General features: G+C 47.1%; 1 protein-coding gene across 1 annotated transcript in view; it reads right to left on the bottom strand.

Annotated features, from left to right (window-relative positions):
- Window positions 1-17,908, bottom strand: part of FAM168A (family with sequence similarity 168 member A) — an 87,058-nt gene extending 69,150 nt beyond the window's left edge. The window contains exons 1-2 of the mRNA XM_072133861.1: window positions 17,753-17,908; window positions 271-425 (exon numbers count right to left, since the gene is read on the bottom strand). The gene's annotated coding sequence lies outside the window, so the exon portion shown is untranslated. The remainder of the gene's footprint in view (window positions 1-270; window positions 426-17,752) is intronic.
- Between the last annotated feature and the right edge of the window lie 5,535 nt (window positions 17,909-23,443).

Genomic DNA, 23,443 nt, shown 5'->3' with positions numbered 1-23,443 from the left:
AGGAGGGGGGTTTACAGAGTTGCAATAGGATCTGATCATACACCGAGATCAGCTGGGAATGGGGTTTCCCTCCAGATCGTGACCATAGTCGTGCACTGCAGCCTAAACAATTCAACAGAGCGACAGCCCAGGACGCAACCCAGAAAACAGGTGAAGCTCTGACCCCGAGGACAATGACGAATCTCTCTAATCCTGGAAACACTTTATCATCATGATGGGTCCAGGAGGCAGAAACAATACAGGAAATTAGTGACACAAAAGACAACTTACCTCTTCAACAAAGATGAATGATGCTGGATCCTGCTCGGATTACAAAGCAGCGGATTCAGACAGATCCAAAAGTAAGAGGAGTTTGAAAAAAAAAAAAGTATCAAATCGTTGTCATTTCAGTAAAATGTACTAAAATTGTTCCAAAAGTGCGATTTCTGTAAATGAACAAAAAGATCAGATAAGTAAAAGAGAAAACAACGTATTAAATACAACACAGCAAAGACAACAAGAATATAACTACTATAATACTGCCCCCTGTGTACAAGAATATAACTACTATAATACTGCCCCCTATGTACAAGAATATAACTACTATAATACTGCCCCCTATGTACAGGAATATAACTACTATAATACTGCCCCTATGTACAAGAATATAACTACTATAATACTGCCCCCTATGTACAAGAATATAACTACTATAATACTGCCCCCTATGTACAGGAATATAACTACTATAATACTGCCCCCTATGTACAGGAATATAACTACTATAATACTGCCCCCTATGTACAAGAATATAACTACTATAATACTGCTCCCTATGTACAAGAATATAACTACTATAATACTGCCCCCTATGTACAGGAATATAACTACTATAATACTGCCCCCTATGTACAAGGATATAACTACTATAATACTGCCCCCTATGTACAAGGATATAACTACTATAATACTGCCCCCTATGTACAAGAATATAACTACTATAATACTGCCCCCTATGTACAAGAATATAACTACTATAATACTGCTCTCTATGTACAAGAATATAACTACTATAATACTGTCCCCTATGTACAAGAATATAACTACTATAATACTGCCCCCTATGTACAAGAATATAACTACTATAATACTGCCCCCTATGTACAAGAATATAACTACTATAATACTGCCCCCTATGTACAAGAATATAACTACTATAATAGTGCCCCCTATGTACAAGAATATAACTACTATAATACTGCCCCCTATGTACAGGAATATAACTACTATAATACTGCCCCCTATGTACAAGAATATAACTACTATAATAGTGCCCCCTATGTACAAGAATATAACTACTATAATACTGCCCCCTATGTACAGGAATATAACTACTATAATACTGCCCCCTATGTACAAGAATATAACTACTATAATACTGCCCCCTATGTACAAGAATATAACTACTATAATAGTGCCCCCTATGTACAAGAATATAACTACTATAATACTGCCCCCTATGTACAGGAATATAACTACTATAATACTGCCCCCTATGTACAAGAATATAACTACTATAATAGTGCCCCCTATGTACAAGAATATAACTACTATAATACTGCCCCCTATGTACAGGAATATAACTACTATAATACTGCCCACTATGTACAGGAATATAACTACTATAATACTGCCCACTATGTACAGGAATATAACTACTATAATACTGCCCCCTATGTACAAGAATATAACTACTATAATACTGCCCACTATGTACAGGAATATAACTACTATAATACTGCCCCCTATGTACAAGAATATAACTACTATAATAGTGCCCCCTATGTACAAGAATATAACTCCTATAATACTGCCCACTATGTACAGGAATATAACTACTATAATACTGCCCACTATGTACAGGAATATAACTACTATAATACTGCCCCCTATGTACAAGAATATAACTACTATAATACTGCCCCCTATGTACAGGAATATAACTACTATAATACTGCCCCCTATGTACAGGAATATAACTACTATAATACTGCCCACTATGTACAGGAATATAACTACTATAATACTGCCCCCTATGTACAAGAATATAACTACTATAATACTGCCCCCTATGTACAAGAATATAACTACTATAATACTGTCCCCTATGTACAAGAATATAACTACTATAATACTGCCCCCTATGTACAAGAATATAACTACTATAATACTGCCCCCTATGTACAAGAATATAACTACTATAATACTGTAATACACCCATACTGCAGTGTCAGGGAGTTCTATGCACACAGGGTCCCCTTCCCAGCCCATTCCATAATCTTGGCTTCATTCAGAACCCATGTGACCCGTGTATATTTCGAGGCTACAAACCCATTTGTTCAGCTTTGTTTAGATCACAAATAGATAAAGCTTCATGTGTTTGGGCGTATACATCAGTCTTCATTCATACATCAAATGAATTAAAATACTTCAATCTATACATGGAATAGCACTACAGATTCTCCAAGCCATTTTGGGGAATGTCCTCACCCTGCTGTGCTCTGTGCACTGAAATGCTTTAAAACCTGCGGCAGGCTTCTGGCTTCCAAGGAAGGGCTGTGGATCATTGCAGAGAGCACAGAACACAGCACCCCCAGTGCACTTGGAGAAGCTACAATCCAGGAATATAAATCCATATATCACAGTCCTGCTGCTACTAACAACATATACAAAGCTCTGATTACACATCTCTCCAGGGACAATACCTAACACTAGCTGCAGAGAGCACAGAAAGGTGTGGACATTCCCCAAATGCACTTGGAGTAGCTAGAACCTGAAATACAAATTCATTCATCACAGTCCTGCTGCTACTAACATACACAATTGCTGACTGTTTCCCCTTTAAAGGGGATTTCTATAGCTCAGCAGTTTTCCTTCTCAATGGCCGGAGAATCTGAGGACGTCTCTTATGTCTAGAGCCGATTCCTCCGCAGTGACGCAGATCTCCAGGATCCGGGGAACGTTTCTCCTACGGATCAGATGCCATCTGCAGAAAACACTGGAGACATCATTCCTCTGCAATTCCGGAATTATTTTGTGGAGAATTGGTTAAAGATGTTCTCCCCTGATACAAGATTAGAGGGGAGGAGGGAGGGGGGGCGCTGATACCCTCCCCCCCCCCCCCCCCTCGGTAATGGATTTCCCAAGGATCTGGATCAGCAGAGCAGATCCTCTCCCTCCTGACACTGACCTTACAGGGAGCGCAGCCAGCACTGGAGAGGGATGGGAGAGACCTATAGAATGGAGGCTTAGATACACAAGTGTAGCTATGGTGGATACCTCTATAATGGCAGCTTAGATACACAAGCTCAAGTGTAGCTATGGTGGATACCTCTATAATGGCAGCTTAGATACACAAGCTCAAGTGTAGCTATGGTGGATACCTCTATAATGGCAGCTTAGACACGGAAGCTCAAGTGTAGCTATGGTGGATACCTCTATAATGGCAGCTTAGATACACAAGCTCAAGTGTAGCTATGGTGTATACCTCTATAATGGCAGCTTAGATACACAAGCTCAAGTGTAGCTATGGTGGATACCTCTATAATGGCAGCTTAGATACGGAAGCTCAAGTGTAGCTATGGTGGATACCTCTATAATGGCAGCTTAGATACAGAAGCTCAAGTGTAGCTATGGTGGATACCTGTATAGTGGCAGCTTAGATACAGAAGCTCAAGTATAGGTATGGTGGATACCTCTATAATGGCAGCTTAGATACAGAAGCTCAAGTGAAGCTATGGTGGATACCTCTATAGTGGCAGCTTAGATACATAAGCTCAAGTGTAGCTATGGTGGATACCTATAGAACAGGAAGCTTAGATACAGTAGCTCAAGTAAAGGTATGGTGGATACCACTTTAATGACAGCTTAGATACAGAAGCTCAGTGGTAGGTATGGCGAATATATCTAGAATGGACGGTAAAATAGAGAAGCTCAGTTGTAGTAATTGTAGATACCTCTGTAATGGTAGCTTAGATACATCAGCTCCATGTATGACTAACAGCTCTAGCAAAAGCGTTGATACAGAATCTCAGCACTATATAGGGTAGATACCTTTCATGTGACAGCTTAGATACAGAAGCTCAGCTCTATGTATGGTTTAGTCCTCCTTTATGGCATCTTAGATGCAGATGCTCCATGTATGGTAGATACCTCTATAGTGGCAGCTTAGATACAGATGCTCCATTTACAGTAGATACCTCTATAGTGGCAGCTTAGATACAGATGCTCCATTTACAGTAGATACCTCTATAGTGGCAGCTTAGATACAGATGCTCCATTTACAGTAGATACCTCTATAGTGGCAGCTTAGATACAGATGCTCCATTTACAGTAGATACCGCTATAGTGGCGGCTTAGATACAGATGCTCCATTTACAGTAGATACCTCTATAGTGGCAGCTTAGATACAGATGCTCCATTTACAGTAGATACCTCTATAGTGGCGGCTTACATGGAGAAGCTCAGCTCAATGCACGATTAATAACTCGATAATGGCATCTTAGATACAGCAGTTCAGCATCTCAGCTCTGTGTGTGATAGATACCTCTATAACCATAGCTTAGATACAGCTGCTCAGCTCTATGTACGGTAGATACCTCCATAATGGCAGTTTAGATAAAGCCGCTCAGCACCATGTAAGGTAGCTCTATAATGGCAGCTTAGATACAGCCGCTCAGCACCATGTAAGGTAGCTCTATAATGGCAGCTTAGATACAGCCGCTCAGCACCATGTAAGGTAGCTCTATAATGGCAGCTTAGATACAGCCGCTCAGCACCATGTAAGGTAGCTCTATAATGGCAGCTTAGATACAGCCGCTCAGCACTATGTAAGGTAGCTCTATAATGGCAGCTTAGATACAGCCGCTCAGCACTATGTAAGGTAGCTCTATAATGGCAGCTTAGATACAGCCGCTCAGCACCATGTAAGGTAGCTCTATAATGGCAGCTTAGATACAGCCGCTCAGCACTATGTAAGGTAGCTCTATAATGGCAGCTTAGATACAGCCGCTCAGCACTATGTAAGGTAGCTCTATAATGGCAGCTTAGATACAGCCGCTCAGCACTATGTAAGGTAGCTCTATAATGGCAGCTTAGATACAGCCGCTCAGCACTATGTAAGGTAGCTCTATAATGGCAGCTTAGATACAGCCGCTCAGCACCATGTAAGGTAGCTCTATAATGGCAGCTTAGATACAGCCGCTCAGCACTATGTAAGGTAGCTCTATAATGGCAGCTTAGATACAGCCGCTCAGCACTATGTAAGGTAGCTCTATAATGGCAGCTTAGATACAGCCGCTCAGCACTATGTAAGGTAGCTCTATAATGGCAGCTTAGATACAGCCGCTCAGCACTATTTAAGGTAGTTCATTCTATGGGACATGGGAGGAGCTGCTGCATCATAAATCTCAGTGTAGGGAGCAGGGAAGGATTCACAATACTGAGCCTGCCAGACAGGTATCAATGCGACATAACAATGCAGATGCGGAAATATACTGACACGCTACTTGATCAGTCGTATGAGGCTTTATTTTTCCAGGTATAAAATTGGTATAAACTGATCAAACCGTCCGTATATTTTCGGCACTTTCTCCTTTGTTTATTATATATGCTTATCCAGTTCTATTGAATCCCAGAAAACCAGTGCCGAAAAATGTCCAAGAAGTAAAGATCCGCTGAACCCCAACACGGATCTATAGGCATACGCTGCATTTTCTTTTCATCTGGTTCTTTTATGTTTACTACAATTTTGACTTTTTTATTTTTCTTTGGTGTCAGGTCTTGGGAAAGCTGGGTTAGTGTAACCCTCCTATGCATGCACATGCATCTAGCGGATCAAGATTTTCCAAGTCTTATGAAGACGTAGTCATTGGCAGGAAACATTCACTTTGCGAGGACTGTCCGCTGTGTAATAGGAGCCGATACCAAGTGTATGACCTTTCACTATTCCTCCAATGCCGCTCTGACATTTACATACCCGGGCAGCACCGGCACATGGAGATCTCAGCACCGAAACTAAGAAAATAATAAGCAGAATTAACCCAATAATCCGTCTACTACTACACAGTCCTAGGGACTGTATTCTACCCTATGACACGATATGGTCCTCGCTTATATCCTAGCACACGAGGCCTCCACCTGCAGAGCCTCCAATGAGAAATATGAGCTGCCCTTCATCCGGGGCGATCAGGGTCACTGCGGTATCCATTGTGCCGGCACAGCACCTGCAAACACCTCCCTGATGACACCAGCAAATCTCCCAGACTGAGGCTGAATACAATGTAACGTCTGCATCCATCATCTGCAGTACATGACATCACCGACAAGCAGGAGTGGAGCAATGTATTCAACAATCTGAGGCCAGGAACTCGCTAGCGCCCGCCTCACTATTCTGCTGCTGGTGCAGTCACTGTGTACATACATGACATTACTTATCCTGTACTGATCCTGAGTTACATCCTGTATTATACCCCAGAGCTGCACTCACTATTCTGCTGCTGGTGCAGTCACTGTGTACATACATGACATTACTTATCCTGTACAGTTACCTCCTGCACTATACTCCAGAGCTGCACTCTCTATTCTGCTGCTGGTGCAGTCACTGTGTACATACATGACATTACTTATCCTGTACTGATCCTGAGTTACATCCTGTATTATGCTCCAGAGCTACACTCACTATTCTGCTGCTGGTGCAGTCACTGTGTACATACATGACATTACTTATCCTGTACTGATCCTGAGTTACATCCTGTATTATACTCCAGAGCTGCACTTACTATTCTGCTGCTGGTGCAGTCACTGTGTACATACATGACATTCATTATCCTGTACTGATCCCGAGTTACATCCTGTATTATGCTCCAGAGATGCACTCACTATTCTGCTGCTGGTGCAGTCACTGTGTACATACATGACATTACTTATCCTGTACTGATCCTGAGTTACATCCTGTATTATACTCCAGAGCTGCACTCACTATTCTGCTGCTGGTGCAGTCACTGTGTACATACATGACATTCATTATCCTGTACTGATCCCGAGTTACATCCTGTATTATGCTCCAGAGATGCACTCACTATTCTGCTGCTGGTGCAGTCACTGTGTACATACATGACATTACTTATCCTGTACTGATCCTGAGTTACATCCTGTATTATACTCCAGAGCTGCACTCACTATTCTGCTGCTGGAGCAGTCACTGTGTACATACATGACATTACTTATCCTGTACTGATCCTGAGTTACATCCTGTATAATACACCAGAGCTGCACTCACTATTCTGCTGCTGGTGCAGTCACTGTGTACATACATGACATTACTTATCCTGTACTGATCCTGAGTTACATCCTGTATTATACCCCAGAGCTGCACTCGCTATTCTGCTTGTGCAGTCACTTTGTGTTACACGTATCCGTCTTACAACACATGCGTTAGATTTCCCATTTATCCATGTAAACCAGACATGGAGAACATAAAGCTCCACGACAAAAACCTCATCTATACCAAATAATGGTAATTACTGGATCCTGAACCATTCAGACTAGAGACTGATTGCAGAAGAAGAGCTCTGCAGCCGCGGACAATGAGCGGCCAATCAGATAGCAGAACACGGGCAGAAGGTCAAACGGCAGCTGTGAGGCACAATGAGACAAAGGCGTCCTGCGGCATCCCGATCCAGCTGTACCTCATAGCTGGCATTCCTCCTCACCGGCATCAGGAGCACATGCACTGCCGGCCCCATAACACTGGAAGGGGATCAGCTGCTACACGGCTATAGAGTATATGGGGTCACCGTGTACCGATGGGTGACCTGGTGTTCCATGAGTCACAGAGTTCCGGACACCCCCATACACAAGGATCAGAACTCATCTTATTAAACCATAGGACCAGGTTTTTAGAATCAAACCGGTAGATGACAAGGAAGAGTCGGGAAGCCCCTATAGATGGTCAGACGGTGCTACAGGGCCTTCAAATAAATGTGTGGTCTACCCAACAAACAAAGGATGGTCCTATATCTATATCCTAAAATATAAGCCTTTAGAAGATTTGGGGGAGGGGGGACCGAAACCACCATACACGTTATGATACAAGCCTTGAGATGCCTTCAGGTGGAGAGTCGAAGAGAAACTCAAAGAGATAGTGGAGATACTCATATGGTTGGATGGTCCTACCTGCTCAGATAGAAGCTCTGATAGGGTGAACTTGAAAGCTTCCTAATAGGCGTTAGTCAGAGGACCCAGGGGGAAGAAGAAGGGCCCCCCATACACATTAGATGGATGGATGGTTCCTTATGTTTGAGCCCAAGTCAAGAAGTCCCATAAATGTCTGAACAGTCCCATAGGCCAAAATCCAAAGTCTTTGGTCAACAGCAAAGTCAGATGTGCCTATGAGGAATAGGTAGTGGGTGGTGGTGCATGCCCACCATGGCCCGTTGTGTTCTCACCCAAGCCTTTAGATTATGGGGCTAAATTGGAACCCCCCCCCCCCCTTATACATCCAATAGTAGAACATTCCTCAATGTTAATATACAGAAGGGGCTCAGACGTAGATATATTCTTCAAGCTAGAACACTCGTCTGAAGAGGACCTTTTAAAGCATCTGCTCAAGAAATTCAGGAGTGCTTAGAATTTTCTCTCTAAGTGCCCCCACAGATACCAAGAGATCAGTCCCAGCATCTGACCATTATAATCTCCACTGTCAGAGAGGAGGGGCTGGAGCAGAGGTAGGGGTGTGTGCTATGATAATCTTCTATGACAAGTATAAAAATAACATAACAGACGCCCCTCCCAGCAACTCCTCTCTGACAGTACAGAGGATTAGAATGGTCGGATATCCCAGCAACTCCTCTCTGACAGTACAGAGGATTAGAATGCTCAGATATCCCAGCAACTCCTCTCTGACAGTACAGAGGATTAGAATGCTCAGATATCCCAGCAACTCCTCTCTGACAGTACAGAGGATTAGAATGCTCAGATATCCCAGCAACTCCTCTCTGACAGTACAGAGGATTAGAATGGTCGGATATCCCAGCAACTCCTCTCTGACAGTACAGAGGATTAGAATGGTCGGATATCCCAGCAACTCCTCTCTGACAGTACAGAGGATTAGAATGGTCGGATATCCCAGCAACTCCTCTCTGACAGTACAGAGGATTAGAATGCTCAGATATCCCAGCAACTCCTCTCTGACAGTACAGAGGATTAGAATGGTCGGATATCCCAGCAACTCCTCTCTGACAGTACAGAGGATTAGAATGCTCAGATATCTTTACGGATATCCAAGCAACAGTGGGGGCTAGAAAAAAAATTCAAAGAGCCCCTGAATCAGTGTAGCAGCCCCTACACGTGAGGGGTGAAAGGTCCTTTTTAAACTCCCCTTCTTTACACAATGTACCCACATCATCAGTAAAAATTGAATTGTGACACGAGCTGCACAAAAGGAAAAAGCAAACACACGATTTTTACACAGAAATTTTGGAATTTCTCTGTAGCCCCTGTAGACAATGATGTTATCATGACACCCAAAACGGTAAAATAGTAACACGATCCTGCGCGCGGTTTGCCAAGTTCTATTGTAGCAGGTGGGAAAAGCGCAGACACAATTTTACGCTGAATCGTTTCACGCGAGACGATTTGTTTCCAGGTCGCAGACACAATACTACAGGAGGACTGTAAGGCGAGGACGTTATCTGCAGAAGGCTGCGCGCCAATTATACCATTAAGGAGGGCACCGCATTGCATTAGAAAGGGCTAGACGATAACTGCTGCCACGTACGGTCCACCACCAGACAGTCACAACACTTCTAATCTACAACTACGAGATTAAGGGGTTAATATTGATGGTCTATCCTTAAAATAGGTCAATGATATCAGATCGGGGAGAGGTATATTATCGGCAGCTCAAAGAAGATCCTTACATCCGGTTGGCAAAATCGTGATGTTACGTTCACAAGAACAATGTCCTGACCGAGCTGCAATACCAAACACAGCCACTATACAACGTAAAGCGCCGGCCGCATCTAAACTGAAGTCTCTTCAGATTCCATAGAAGCCTATGAAGAGGAAATGGTGCAAGATAAAAGGTAGAGTATCTGATGCTGGAGATAATAGCAGGTTTCTATCTCACCCCAAGTGCTTTATTCTCCTTACTACCTCTCTATAATGTCCTATATTGTCCTGCCAAGACAGGACTGAAGCAGACAGAAGCTGCTAGATATATGAAGCTTTTGTTTCACCAGTTTCATCAGTACATCCATGTATTATATTTTAAGACCCTGCTGATACAAACCGAGGCGGATGGAATCAAGAGAAAGTTGCCGTCTCCCGCTAAGTGCTTTGTTCACATTAATAAAAGGTCAGTACTTCTCCCTGTCCTACATAGTCCTGCCGAGTGGTAGAACACGGCTGTAGGGAATAATAATATGTTGTTATCTAACCCAAAGTGCTTTATTCACATCAGTACTTACATTATATTGAGTGAGAGCTTCATCTTCTTCCTGATGGCAGCTCATGGGAGACCACATAGAAGCTCCAGCCACTAAACAACACTCAACAATGATCAAGGTATTAAGGTAGATCTGATGGTAGATTCCCTTTAATAACCTAAACTACTGTATGCTTGCCTAATAATGTCTAACCTAACCGTAAGTTTTTCTAATAAATGTATCAAAATATTTTCGGAAAGTCTACAGGGACATGGAGTGGGAGCAAAGGGATCTGGAAAATAGTGTAAAAGGTTAAAAAAAAAAAAAAAAAAACCTCAAATCACCCCCAATTTATTTCCCTAGAACTGATATAAAAAATAAGCAGTAAAAATCCTAAACAGGTTAGGTATCACCGCCTGCCAAAATGTCCAATCTGTCAAAATATAACAACAGTTAACCCCCGTAACCGAAAATTGCACCCAAATGTCTGAAACGCCACTTTTTCGCCATTTTGCAACATACTTACCGTATATAAAATGTACAAAAAATGTGCTGAAAAACGTCCCCTCGGCTTATACACGAGTCAATATTACCAAAAATTAATTAAAAATGGACTAAAAAAAAATAATAAACTTATATACTCACCCTCCGGTGGCCCCGATGCGCAGCGCTGCTCCCCCGATGTCATCGCGGCTCCTCTTCTGGCTTCCCGGCTGCTCTTCTTGCTTCAGCGTGCTGGGCGCCGCCATGTTCTTCTCGCGGGTGGCACCTAGTATGACGTCAGCCGCGGCGCGTCATACTAGGCGCCGCCCGGGAAAGAACGATGGCGGCGCCCAGCACGCTTTATTCTGGGCTGGGCTGTATACTGCTGGGGGCAGGCTGGGCTGTATACTGCTGGGGGCAGGCTGGGCTGTATACTGCTGGGGGCAGGCTGGGCTGTATACTGCTGGGGGCAGGCTGGGCTGTATACTGCTGGGGGCAGGCTGGGCTGTATACTGCTGGGGGCAGGCTGGGCTGTATACTGCTGGGGGCAGGCTGGGCTGTATACTGCTGGGGGCAGGCTGGGCTGTATACTGCTGGGGGCAGGCTGGGCTGTATACTGCTGGGGGCAGGCTGGGCTGTATACTGCTGGGGGCAGGCTGGGCTGTATACTGCTGGGGGCAGGCTGGGCTGTATACTGCTGGGGGCAGGCTGGGCTGTATACTGCTGGGGGCAGGCTGGGCTGTATACTGCTGGGGGCAGGCTGGGCTGTATACTGCTGGGGGCAGGCTGGGCTGTATACTGCTGGGGGCAGGCTGGGCTGTATACTGCTGGGGGCAGGCTGGGCTGTATACTGCTGGGGGCAGGCTGGGCTGTATACTACTGGGGGCAGGGCTGTATACTACTGGGGGCAGGGCTGTATACTACTGGGGGCAGGGCTGTATACTACTGGGGGCAGGCTGGCTATATACTGGGGGGGGGGGGTCTGTGACCAATGCATTTCCAACCCTCGGCTTATACTCGAGTCAATAGGTTTTCCCAGTTTTTGGTGGTAAAATTAGGGGTCTCGGCTTATACTCGGGTCGGCTTATACTCGAGTATATACGGCAGTTTTTTTTTTTGTTGTTTTTTTTTAAAGTGACGAAAAAAAATGACACCACCCACGGCTCCGTACACTGAAGTAGTATGAAGTTATTAGCGCCGGAAGATGGCGGAATGAAGAATTTTTATTTTTTTTTCAGAAACTTTTTTTTTTTTTTTTTTAAATGGATCAAGACACATTTAGACCTGTATACATTTATAAAATATCCGTGATTTTACCGACCCAAAGAATAAGAGATCAATCACTTGTGGGGCGCACAGTGAAAGTGGCAAAAACCAAGCCCACAAGAAAATGGCGCAAATGCTTTTTTTCCCTTCAATTCCTCTGCATTTGGAATCTTTTTCCCGCTTCCCAGTACATGGCATGGAACATTAAATACCATCAATGAGAAGTGCAATTTGTTACACCGAAAACAAGACATCACACAGATCTTTAAATGGAAAAATAAAAAAAAAAAAGTTATAGATTTTTGAACGTGGGGAGTGAAAAATGAAAACACAAAAATCGGAAATGAGCTTGGTCATCAAGGGGTTAAAGGGAACCAACCATAAGAAAAATCCATCAGGATAAACCAGGGACACCTAGTCATAGATCCAGGCACAGGGACTGTGGTCATCTTCATATATTTCTTCCTAATATCAACAACTTTAAAATAATGAGCCTAAGGTGTTTTTGGGGGAAGGGGGTGATACCTGAGCGACTCCTTGCTGTAGCTTCACAGGCTGTTATACTGTGCAGGAGCACTTGCACTTCCAGGTATGACCCTCAGTACATGACCTTCATCATGTGTGTTGACAACGAAACCAACCAAGAAGTCTCAGTCCTCATCCAGGAGTTGATGTTCCTCTCAAAGAACTGACCCGGGGGGGGGGTCAAGAATTGGTCCCCAACAAACCTGGCGTTATTTTACAACCTGTCTATCCTTTTTCAGAGTAATTATATGTGATTCCTGCCAGAAGACTACCGTACTTATATTTGGGAGATCTTTGAGAGCAACTGGCCAAAATGGACAACGCAGAGACAATCACAGCTCTCCCTCTGACCCATTGATAAGTAGACACAGCCCAGGTAAGTATACAGCTTACCTGAATGCTCATGAACATGTAGACCTGCATCCATCTCTTCTTATAGGGGGTTGTCCAAAATTTATGATTTTCTGCAGGATATCAACATCTAAAAGGCTTCGGATAGCCCTTGCACCCAGGTATAAACCTGAACTTTCTGCTGCCTGAGGCGACCCCACTACATCTGTCCCATTCAGTCTAAATATATTAGGCAAGTATTTTGTTTAGTAGGTAGGTTCTCCATGCAGAGATCAGGTGTCAGGTCCTGCTTCAACTGCACGTGTCTTGCTGCAGGTGCTGCTGCCTGAGGCAAGAGGCTCAACTTGCACATGGCTGGCGAACCCTTGCCCACACCAAACACATTTGCACCCGATATTGCGCCTAGGGTGCAGAGCAGGAAGCAGTTGGCTCCACGTCCCTTATTGTGGTTGGAAGTTGTAACTACGTATTCTAGTTTCATACCCAGTGTTTAGGGTTATATTCATGGTCAACACTGGTTACCATCCCTGGGGGAGAAAAGGTTCATGTGAACATGTCCGCACCAGCATTTATTGTTAAACATGAGATTATTGAAGAGGCTGAACGTGACGTGAGGCTGCAGCAGGTGAGACGGGGAGATCAGAGACCTCCTCTCCTCCTGCAGCACTGTGACAATGAGGAAGTGGCTCTGCCCAAAATAGTCCCAGACTCAGCTGGCGATCGCAGGTTTATTTTCATGTCTGCTGCCCTCAGGGGGTAAAACGATGCAGAGAAGAACAGATGGCGCTGGCTTGTACGTTAGTCGCACCTCTACAGCCTGTGCGTGCATCATAGCTGGATAGTTAGCGCGCCGCCGCAGCAGCCTCGTCTCTTCACCCCCTCTCATTATACACCCGAGCACCGGCCGCGCACAACGCTAAATCATTTCGGACACGTGCGAGGGGCTCCGGCGAGCAGACATATCGCTTGTCAGTCTCATCAGCCGCACGTTGCAGATGCGGAATACCAAATGCGATTCCGTGTTCCTCCGCGTTCGGAGCATGATGGTTAATTATCCGCTACACTACAGGTATCCGGATCAAGGAGGGAGCTGCATTACATTACACTCAGCCGCTCTCTCCGGGGACGACGCAAATGTGCCGCCAGATGACAAGTGTCCTTCACCACACAAAGATCTGAATGTAACGCGGCGATTTCATTGTAATCGCATTAATGCAAGACCACAATGGGGAGAGAGGTGCAAACACAGCTGGGGGGGGGGGGGGAGCAAGAACAAAAGGTTCAGGCTCAAAGCAAGGGACAGGCGGCGAGCCTCTGCAGCACAAAGCAATGCCATCGGGGGGAGCGCCTGCCCATAGACAGCCATGCACCGTGCATGGAGGCTGCTGCAGACGCTGCTGCGGGGCCAGCGATTTCCCACAGCGTGCACAATGCAGCCTCGGGAGCGCTCCTTCCAGCCTCCGGAGGTGCCGCGCTCTCCTCATGAATAATGCAGAAGGGCTAAACAACGATATCCTCCACTTGGAAGTCACCCACTTCCTTTCTCTGAGTCATCTACAGACCAAAATCCACGGTCAGAGGCAAAAACATTTAAGGGATATTAGGGATATCATTACATTGTGCAGAAATGGTCTCTATCACTATACATCCAACATCCGCGAGCGCCTCCATTGCCCTATACCCCCTGTAATATGGACCCAGGGGGAGTGTGGGGGGGGGGGGGTAAATAAAAAAAAAAATAAAATCAGACAACAGTCCCCATAGCCCAAGGCTATTATCATGTAGCCTTATTTTTTCATGCCTTGCATCCGTTTCCGCGTAATTTGCCGCAAAACCAAGTCCACATCCGCTGCCACCATGTAAAAACTGAGCCCCACCAAAATAAAATGTACCCTGAGTGGACAGAATTCAGACTTTCTGCGTAGAAATTATGAAAAATTAATTTCAATAATAGAGAAGAGACACAAAAACATTGTCGAACCGCTACGGAAACCTACGGCGCGACTAAAAATCTCCTGGTGTGCAGGGTCGGCTCCGGGTTTCAGAAGGCCCCTGGGCGACAGAGCCTCAGTGGTCCGGTTTGCCGTGAAGTCAAATAGCCTGCTCATGGTTATTTTATATAAACCCCCCCCCTCACCCACTGGATGTACAGCCTTATATGGGCCCCCCAGTAGCTCTGGGCCCCGGCACTTACCCAGGTATGCCCAGTGCTGGTGCCGACCCTGCCAGCGTGCCCCATCCAAGTCTAAGGAAGTCTTACAAAAAGGATGCACCCCGGGAGGTGTCGTTTCACAAGTAAGCATCAAAATCCAAATATTAAAGGAAAAATTTAATATGGCACAACCCCAATAGTTTCTTCCAGTGTCTGTCATGGTTGTGAGCAACCTAAAGAAAATACCACATGGAGAGGCAGTGTGCGGTATAGCAGATATCACCCTGGCGGCCATCCAGACATAAAATCAAGCGGTTACCGGATGTATAGCGTAAAGACCCCAAAGTGAGGTGCAAGGGGGGAACCAATGACTATGCCTGTGTAATAAAGACGCCGGATATCAGTCTAATGTATAGAGCAAGTATAAAGGAGCGCACAGGCTGCACCGCTATCTGTGAGAGCCTCAGTAAGTAGCAACTAAACCGCTGTATGACCTAAGAGACGACCGGCCAGCAGATCAGCACCATCCCCTGGAGTAGGGCATTTCCAAGATTAAATGTGCATTGGACTACATCATCAGAAGCCCAATGGGCCCCGGTAATGTCCAGGGGGTCTTCGGGGCAACATCCCAATATATAGTCAACAATCTTCTACATATCTAAACATGATAATATCTTCCCCCGCAGTGATATACAATTATCTATATCACTAATTACCAGTCTTACCACCATAAACCACAACATATCCCTATAGGAATATAGAAATATACAGCGGTCCGGTCATCACAACACGAGTCCCCCCAACTCCCCTCATCGGAAAATTGGGAAAATTTTAGTATCCATCCAGTTCAACTCTTCCCCGTGCAGCAAATTTCCATTTTTGTTTCCATAAACCAGTGAACCTTGTACCCCGACACCACATCCCACCAGTACATCGTCACCCCGGCCGCTGCCTACAGTGTACATGTCCACATACCCCACCACTGGTATACACGTGTACTACTGCCACCTCCAGCCAACATGGCCCGCCGTGCGTCCCCCTCCCCATAATACGGCCCGCCGTGCGTCCCCCTCCCCATAATACGGCCCGCCGTGCGTCCCCCTCCCCATAATACGGCCCGCCGTGCGTCCCCCTCCCCATAATACGGCCCGCCGTGCGTCCCCCTCCCCATAATACGGCCCGCCGTGCGTCCCCCTCCCCATAATACGGCCCGCCGTGCGTCCCCCTCCCCATAATACGGCCCGCCGTGCGTCCCCCTCCCCATAATACGGCCCGCCGTGCGTCCCCCTCCCCATAATACGGCCCGCCGTGCGTCCCCCTCCCCATAATACGGCCCGCCGTGCGTCCCCCTCCCCATAATACGGCCCGCCGTGCGTCCCCCTCCCCATAATACGGCCCGCCGTGCGTCCCCCTCCCCATAATACGGCCCGCCGTGCGTCCCCCTCCCCATAATACGGCCCGCCGTGCGTCCCCCTCCCCATAATACGGCCCGCCGTGCGTCCCCCTCCCCATAATACGGCCCGCCGTGCGTCCCCCTCCCCATAATACGGCCCGCCGTGCGTCCCCCTCCCCATAATACGGCCCGCCGTGCGTCCCCCTCCCCATAATACGGCCCGCCGTGCGTCCCCCTCCCCATAATACGGCCCGCCGTGCGTCCCCCTCCCCATAATACGGCCCGCCGTGCGTCCCCCTCCCCATAATACGGCCCGCCGTGCGTCCCCCTCCCCATAATACGGCCCGCCGTGCGTCCCCCTCCCCATAATACGGCCCGCCGTGCGTCCCCCTCCCCATAATACGGCCCGCCGTGCGTCCCCCTCCCCATAATACGGCCCGCCGTGCGTCCCCCTCCCCATAATACGGCCCGCCGTGCGTCCCCCTCCCCATAATACGGCCCGCCGTGCGTCCCCCTCCCCATAATACGGCCCGCCGTGCGTCCCCCTCCCCATAATACGGCCCGCCGTGCGTCCCCCTCCCCATAATACGGCCCGCCGTGCGTCCCCCTCCCCATAATACGGCCCGCCGTGCGTCCCCCTCCTCATAATACGGCCCGCCGTGCATCCCCCCCCATAATACGGCCCGCCGCGCATCCTGCACCCCCCCACAATACGTCCAGCCGTGCATCCCCCCCACAATACGTCCCGCCGTGCATCCCCCCCCCCACAATATATCATATACAGAGCAGCCACTGCGTTTCCAGGTGTCAGAGCCTCTTCCTCGGTGTCTCCCCTCCTCATGTTTACACACGGATCTTCTATGCTGCTCTTTGTGGATGGATAGACCCCCCCCCCCCTTCATCGTTCTGCATCTACATACAGACAGGACCCCTATACATCCATGTATATATACACAGTGCAGACCCCGTATATACAGCCAGGACCCCTATACACATCTATATACACAGACAGAGCCCCCCGTGCCTTGTAGCGCCCCTCCCCCATCTTCACCTCCGCAGCAGCAGCATCTCCCCCCTCCCCCGCACCTCGTCCCCCTGCACCCCGGACACACTGACCCGTCAGGCCTCTGCTCCTGGGTCCGCGCCGCTGGGTCCCGGTTCCGATGGTGTCAGCTCCGTCTTCTCCTGTGTGTGAGGGATGAAGGAGGAGGAGAGACGCCGGAGAGAGGAGGAGGAGGCGGGAAGCTGCGGCCTGTCACCGTGACATCACCTCCGGGTGGGGGGAGGAGACCCCCAGCTACAGCGGGGACCCCACACACCCGGGGTGACCCCCAGTGTACAGGGCATCCGAGAGGGAGAGACCCCCAACTACAGCGGGGACCCCACACACCCGGGGTGACCCCCAGTATACAGGGCATCCCAGAGGGGGAGACCCCCAACTATAGTGCTAAAGCAGTGTCCCCATACACCCAGAGTGACCTCATTATATAGGTAGTAGTCTTGAAGGGGGGCATCTCTGAGGGGGAGACCAGAAATATCTGGAGTGACCCCAATATACAGGACATTTCTGAGGGAGAGACCCCAGAAAACTAGGTTGAACTAAAAATAAAGGTCATCACTGACCCCCGACTACAACAGAGACTCTCCAATGTGTAGAATATCTCTCAAGAGAAGGGTGATTCCAGAACACAGGACACCTCTGTGGGAGAGACCCCCAACCAGAGACCCCAGACATCCAAGGTCATCACAGAGTACAAGACCCCTATATTACAGTGCACCCAGTGTATAGGATATCTTTTAGTGGTAGAAACCTCTACAACAGAGAACCCGAGACACCCATGGTGACCCCAGTATACCGACAACCTGTGGAAGGAGACTTCACTGCATCAGTGGACATCAGACACCTGGGGGGACCCAAAAGTACAGGCCGCCTATTTGGGATCCCATGGGGAGTCATACCCAGGGAAGACCAAGGGGAGCTCTAGAAAAGTCAGAGAAAAAGTTGTACAAGTCAGGGTCGGGTTATAAAGTAATATCCAAATCTCTTTTAACCCCCTGGAGCTCCATGAAATTCATCATCATCAGATGAGAGGAACATGGTACCAGAACAAACCTGCCAAGATAGGGCTGCCCGCCAAGACTCTCACCCCGGGTAAGAAGGTCATTAATCAGAGAGTCAGCACAGAGACCAAAAGTAACCCTGAAGGAGATGAAGAGTTCCCAAGCAGAGACTTGAGTATCTGTACATACACTCCACAGAGCTGGGGACAACAAAAAAAACCTTTACTTACAGACAGAAATAGGAAGACGCTTTCCAAACGTACAGAGGTAGGTGTTCTGGTCAGGGGAGACCAAAATTAAAATTTTTGTCCACAGAGGAAAACGATTGGGGGTAAAACCGACACACCCCAACAACACCACAGTGAGTCGTGGTGGTGACAGCATCAAGATTACAGCAGCAAACATGGAAACTGTGCCTAGTCGAGGGAAAGATGGATAAATACAAGAATTTCTTCACCAAAACCTGTTGTTATTGGGATGGAGGTTTACCTACCTGCAGGACACTTACCACATACCGAGAATACTGGAAGAATCTACCACCAAAATAAATTATGATAAAACAGGGGCACTCACTAATAGATCCCAGCACCGAGACTGCGGTAATCTTCTTATATTTATCGTCCTTGATGCTACCGCCTTTTGATCACTTTTTATTAAATTTTTGTGTGCAAAAATGGCCAAAAAAAAGCTGTTTCGGACATTTGGGTTCCATTTTCCGTTTTGGGATTCAGTGTTGGGAATGATCGATTTTACATTTTCAAAGATCAAGATTTTTGGGACACGGGGAGTGATTAGAATTTTTTTTTAACTTTTACATATTTTTAGGCCCCCTAGGTTACTTATTAATCACTCCCTTAACAAGTTCCTTACATACTAATATGGTCCCGTGACCCATGTATCGGGTCGCGGGCTCACCCGTGCCCCTCCATGTGCCCCTGCTTCACGCAAAACAACTTACCCGTCCTCGCTCCTGCATCCGGGTCCTCGGCCGTGCGTGCGCGTCACCTTGTCCTAGGGCGCACGCGCCAGCTTCACTGGATTTAAAGGGCCCTGCCGGATCTTTGTGCTTTACGCCTTTGAGAAAGCTGTTATCTATGACCTGTGTATTGACCTCCTGTTGTGACCCCGGACCTGTTCCTGACTTCGCTCCTCCGCTGCCAGCCCTGACCTCCTGCTCTGTCTCTGAACCTGTGCCACCCGTCTTGACCTCCAGCCTGTACCTGGCCACGAGATTGCCTGTCGACTCTGTACCTCGACCTTGGCTGTCACTGTGGACAAGTCGCACCTGTGGACGACCTGGTGGTACCACGCCGCAGCAAGTTCAACCTGCTTTGTGGTGGGCTCTGGTGAAAACCGAGTGCCACTTAGATTCTAGTCCCGGGTGTTGTGTCATCGTTCGTGGTGGTCCAGGGGGTTCACAACTGCAGAAGCCTGACAGTATGTCATAGTTCAGTGGTGGCGAACCTATGGCACGGGTGCCAGAGGTGGCACTCAGAGCCATTTCTGTGGGCACTCAGACCATCACCCCAGGACAGAGTTTACCAAATAGGACAAAATCCAACTGCGGTCCCAGGCAACTTAAGAGATGCTGCTCTAAGCGCTATTTTAAAGCGACATTTTATTGGCTGTTTGGAACTGGGGGAAGAGTGAGAGGGAGTTGACAGAAGTGCATTATCTTTGGAGGTCCTCCTGCTGAACCCAGGATTCTTCCTCTATAGAGAGACTCTGAAGAGAAGCTACAGCGAGAGTCTGAATTTGCCCCCCTCAGGGAGCCGATACAATTGAAAGATGAAGAAGGACAGGTAGCAATAGGTTACTGCTAAAAATGCCATGTTGGCGCTTCACGGTAAATAAGTGGATTTTGGTTGTAGTTTGAGCACTCTGTCTCCAAAAGGTTCGCCATCACTGTCATAGTTGGTTAAGGGGGGGTTAGTCCAAGTGGTCCGACTTGAAGTATCCATCAAAGGCTCCTCTCACACTAATGTATGCTACACCTGGGCTGGGACCCAGGCATGGCATACCCCCAGGTGGAGAAGGGAAGGTCTGAGTGCTCCTTACCCATCTCCTCTCTATGGGGAGCCATAAGGATGGTCCTATTGCCCATTACAGTGAATGTGGCTGTGTGCTGCCCGTACTAAAGCGGTATAGTGCAGGTAGCACATGGCTGTATTAAAACGTTCCTATGAAGGAGACCTAACTTGAAGGAGCTGGAGAAGTTATCCTTTGAGGAATGAGAAATAATCCCAGTGGCAACATGTTGCAGGCTCATGGGAACATAACCAAAGTGCCTTGTCTACTTCTACAAAGTACTGACTTTAGGAGGGTAAATAGTTATGCAACCTGAATATTCAAAGTTGTAGATATCCTTAGCATGATATAAAACAAGCCTTCAAAAAATGCAATGTAATTCAAGGTTGGAAGGTAGCAAAAAAACAAAAAACACCAAGGGAGTGGATAATTTCACAAGCCCCGATAACTGTGTAATTCTGCTGACTTCGGTTGAAGGTTCCCATTAGAAGTAACCGACCCATTATGCCTACAATAGATACCCAGATATTTTAGGAATCGTTATATCAGGTGATATACTGCTTGTATACTGCTCAAAAAATAAAGGGAACACTTAAACAACACAATGTAACTCCAAGTCACTCGCACACTGTTATAAATCACCGTTGATTGTGAATTAGTTTCTCCTGGAGTTGTGCAAATGGAACAAACAACCCCTAAGACAACCTCTATAAAGGAGTGGTTCTGTAGGTGGTGACCACAGACCTTCATGAGGTGGTGTCTACATTGTTCTTAACGCATAATGTAATGAATAATTAATTGCAACTGTAATATTTCATTTATTAAGATCTAGGTTATGAGATATTAGCATCCGTTTATTTTTTTGAGCAGTGTATTATTCTATGGGGGACATTTATTCATTTATCATAGGATGTTCTTGACCTTGACTTTTGGGTGGCAAAAAAAAATTGCATTACAGTCATTTGAAACAAGTCTAAAGGTAGATGGTGGTTTTAAAACTGCATCAGAAACTTGGAAATGGAAGCCGTACCTTAAGTCCTCAACATACAGCCGAGTGGCCAGATTTAACGACCTAAAACAGCAATAAAACTGAGTACAATTGTAAAGTAAGGGGTTAAAAATGATCTTTATTGTGTAAACATCACTAGGTCATTAAATTTGAGAACTTTATTTCCTGGGCAAATCCCTTTAAATTCAGCAATCCTGACAAAAGACGGCCACATTTACTTCCACGGTCCAGTCCCTATCCAGCGGCGGGTTCTCCAACGCTGATTCGGGTCTGGGCCGGGATTCACTAAGGTCCGTGCGCCGATATCCACTAGGTGTCGCTGCTGCGCCGAGGTCCCCTGGAGTTCACCTTCTATTTCTTGGTGCAGGTAAGTGAGTGTCAAGCGACACTTTTTTTTTTTTTTAAATACCACGGTTTTTCCGAATCAGTTGGGTTTTCAGACGGCCACGCCCCCCGATTTCCGTTGCATGCAACCCAGCGCTTGCGCCTAAATTCCGGGGCAATTCAGGGAAAAACGGTGCAAATGTAAAAAATACGGGAAACCCAACGAAAAGGCGCGAATCGGACCCTCAGTAAATGAGGCCCATTGGGGCAGATTTACTTACCCGGCCCATTCGCAATCCACCGGCGCGTTCTCTGAACAGGATTCGGGTCCGGACGGGATTTATGAAGGTAGTTCCTCCGCCGTCCACCAGGTGGCGCTGCTGCGCTGAAAAGCATCGGAACGTGCCGGAATACACCAAGCTGGACCAGGTGAAGGTAAGCGCTTCCCAAGCGACACATCTTCGGTTTTTAAATGCGGCGGTTTTTCCGAATACGCCAGGTTTTCGTTCGGCCAAGCCCCCCGATTCGCAATCCGATCGCGTGCGCCAAAATCCCGGGGCAATTCAGGTACAATCGGCACAAATCAGAAATATTCGGGTAACACGTCGGGAAAACGCGAATCGGGCCCTTAGTAAATGACCCCCATTGTGTTGCTTGGTTGCAATCAGGGGACGGGGCTTGTTAATTTGCCCGATTGCCGACCCGCGTACGTGGATCTTTAACGTGATATTATTGATGTTTAGTTGTCAGGAAAACGAGACCTCGGTGATTTTGTGCAATTGATCAAAATGGTTTGTAAAGATTTTCTAGCAGTGGACAAGACTGTTCTGTGCAGGATTCTCCAGGGAAGTCGCCATCTGCAAGAATCAGTGATGAGAATTGTTTATTTTGATTCAAAGGAGATTTTATTGAGGAAAAATAAAACCAGTGAAGACGTCAGAAGTGACACAATACAGAAATCCTGGAATAGTATCTACAGCAGAGCACAGGGCAGATGGCTGATGGGTTTCATTTACTGTTATAGACCCACAATCACAATGGTCATGAGATGTAACAGGTGAACATGTTACGGAATCTGCATGTAGTTATGGGTCATGGATATAATGGAAATGAGAGAGGAGAAGTAGTACAGTGCCATAGTACGGCGGGCACACGTCGCCGTCCAGGAGGGGAGGAGGTGGTGAGCGCTGCTTACCCCAGCCCCTCTCCATAGAGAAACATGGCGCATGTCATCGTATCATGGGCAAAGATAGGACATGTGTGCTGCACCATACCGCCCCGCGCAGCTCTGTGCGCCCATTGCCAGCTTAAGGGAGACCTATATACGACGGCCGTATATATGTCCGCCACCGCCTTTGTGAATGTAGCCTTACTTGAACGGGGAA

Source organism: Engystomops pustulosus, chromosome 2 (assembly GCF_040894005.1).
Source record: "Engystomops pustulosus chromosome 2, aEngPut4.maternal, whole genome shotgun sequence".
NCBI classification, from domain to species: Eukaryota; Metazoa; Chordata; class Amphibia; order Anura; family Leptodactylidae; genus Engystomops; species Engystomops pustulosus.
The sequence above is the reverse complement of the archived record's forward strand: the minus strand, read 5'-3'. Positions and strand labels throughout refer to the sequence as shown.